The sequence below is a fragment of the Acyrthosiphon pisum genome, chromosome A3 (genome assembly GCF_005508785.2).
Source record: "Acyrthosiphon pisum isolate AL4f chromosome A3, pea_aphid_22Mar2018_4r6ur, whole genome shotgun sequence".
Classification (NCBI taxonomy): domain Eukaryota; kingdom Metazoa; phylum Arthropoda; class Insecta; order Hemiptera; family Aphididae; genus Acyrthosiphon; species Acyrthosiphon pisum.
This window is the reverse complement of record NC_042496.1, coordinates 42153380-42156120: the sequence shown is the minus strand read 5'-3', so window position 1 is coordinate 42156120 and position 2741 is coordinate 42153380.

Genomic DNA, 2741 nt, shown 5'->3' with positions numbered 1-2741 from the left:
TTTATAGTTGCTGACGAAGCGTTACAGCAGCGCTGAATAATCGAAGGCACGGTAACGTACGACGAAGTGCTGTCGCTCTTGTAAACAGATGTTCCGCAGAACGACACTTTCGGCTCTTTTATACCTATAAAAAATAATCGATAACAATTTTATATTGGTTAGTATGTATAAACTCAAACTCAGAAACCGAATTTCCGATTTCAACGCACACACTCCAGAACCGGACATACACGCCCGGGGCGTCGTCTGCGATCCTCGGATGGCCTACCTGGCTGGCTGTGTCGTACGATCGACTTGAATCGCCTGACTTACGACTAGACACTCTTCCAAGTTCAAAAATTACCGATTAACCAGTGCTACCAAGTACCAACACGACAAACAACAATACCCGACGACCCAACGTTCCCGCCGCAGGCCAGATCAAAAAACCCAGCCCGAGGCGAAACGACAAAGATGCACCACCGCCCACACAGTCTTTCCGCCGTAGGCGGGATGACAAACGCCCGAATCTAGTTATAATATAAAACGGGTAAAACATATCAGCTGCAGATTTCAACACTAAATGTGTTATTATAATATGTGCATTTTGTAAGCGTGATCGTACCGGAATGTTGACTACGTCAACAAAATAAATTGAAATATATCGAAAAACACAGTCTGCAGTTTACTTAAATATTGTTAGAGAAACAACAACTATCGTGTATGTATGATTCATGAATATTATATAAAATGCATTTAACTGTAAAACACGGTGTATACCTGTACTAAAATATGGTTAGCGACGTTAGCGTTGTAGTTTAATTTATTATTAATTATTATGTAGGTATCCTACATAATATGTTTAGGTATTAGCACCCGAGTTGATGCGACACAATTAAGGGTGTCGGTGCCGGTGCGTTTTTTGGTACAAAAACATGTCTTACAGGAAAAACTCTCATGACCTGTAGAATTGTTAGATTTCGTTAATTTTTTTTTTATCTTAAAGTAGAGAACATTTTGTAGGTCGGATCAAACTATCAAAGCCCGATTTTGAAAACTATAATTATAGAAACTGGAATATGCATTTGAAAAATGCATAATATTTGTCCTTTTTCAAACGTATTTTTCTACTACTATTCAAAGTAAAATAAAAAATCGAGCTTTATTCCGACCTGTAGAAACTTCTCATCTTTCAGATAAAAAAAAAAAATTAACGAAATCTAACAATTCTACAGGGAGTGAAAGTTTTTCCCGTGAAGTCATTTTCGTTGATATAATACACCGTATCGACCCCGTCTAAATAAGTATCGAGCTGTAGATTAGTGGAAAAGTATTATGATTAAGACAATAACTAAAATATAAAACATATTATTCAAATAGCATAGACATTTATGTGCACTTAACACAAACTGTCACTACAATATTTTTGTAATTGGAATTTATTTCCGTAAATAAATTATTATTATTATTATTATTATTATTATTATTATTTCGAAAATTGGAAATACTGGCACCGAAACCCTTAAACAGGCAATTAGTAGTACAAACATGCTATAAGGTCAGTGTGATGAAAGTCCGCGGAAATGATACGATTCGACCAGAATACCTACCAAATTCTGTTATGACACTCCAATACCAGCATAGTACCAGGTACATGGTACAGTCCATAAGATTTTACTATATACGACGACGATTGTGTACCTACTTGTGTGTAAGCATTTAGTTATCGTTGACGTAAAAGATAAAAACGTAATGTTAGTGTCCATTGAGATAATATTATTATGAATTTTTTTGAAACCCCTGCTAGTCTCGAATTTTGTTCTCCATTTTCTCGGCCTATAAGATTCTAGGTCTATCGGTTAGCGGCGTCCAGTGACGAAAATTTTTGTACGATTGGCGTTAAAAACCGTTCACGAGGAAAGCGTGGTGGAACGATAACGACGATAATGGTGTATTATGCTTAATGAAAAATATCATCGTTAATATGTCTATACGTTTTGTGTAATTAGCGGCAACCGTATACGGTGCTAACACGCAGTGGCGTATTTAGGAATTTTGATATTGGTGTGGATCAAGGTGAAATAAGAATTAACACAAATTGTTTAGTACCTTATAGCGTTTATTATAAATTCATATTAACGAAAATCCCGTGTTTAATACGATAAACAAAAAAAATTGCTTTATAATACAAACAAAGTCCCGTTTTCTATTTTTTTGGATGCTCAGTTCATCGATAACCTTATATGGCATGATTATTGTATTGATCGGTGACGTGCAAATAAAGCCAACACATTAAGGGACCTTATTACAATATAGTTAAACTAATGTTAAACCGCGGAATTCGACTGGTAAAATCAGTTGGTTAAGTGTAACCGAGGCAGGGACTGGAACTTTGATGATTTTTACGGTTCCAGTTCCTATTCGGTTCCTAGTAAAACTAAAATTTTGGTTTCGATTCCCAGAAAACCTAACATTTAGGTTTCGGTTTCTTTTCGGTTCTTAAAAATGAAAAAATTGTTACCTGATTTGGTTTTTTACTTATGTAAAAAAATGTGTCAAGTAAAAGTATCGGTTCCGGTAAGGTTCTGGCTTTTAAATTAATTTAAATAAAGGGTTTCGGTGAGGTTCTAGTCCCTGAACCGAGGTTTAAACTATGATTGTAAGACGGGCCCTAAGTGGCTAAGTCGGTTATAATAAACAAAGTATATAATAATTACTATTTAATTTATAGTATTATTCATATTAGATAGGAAAATTGATAA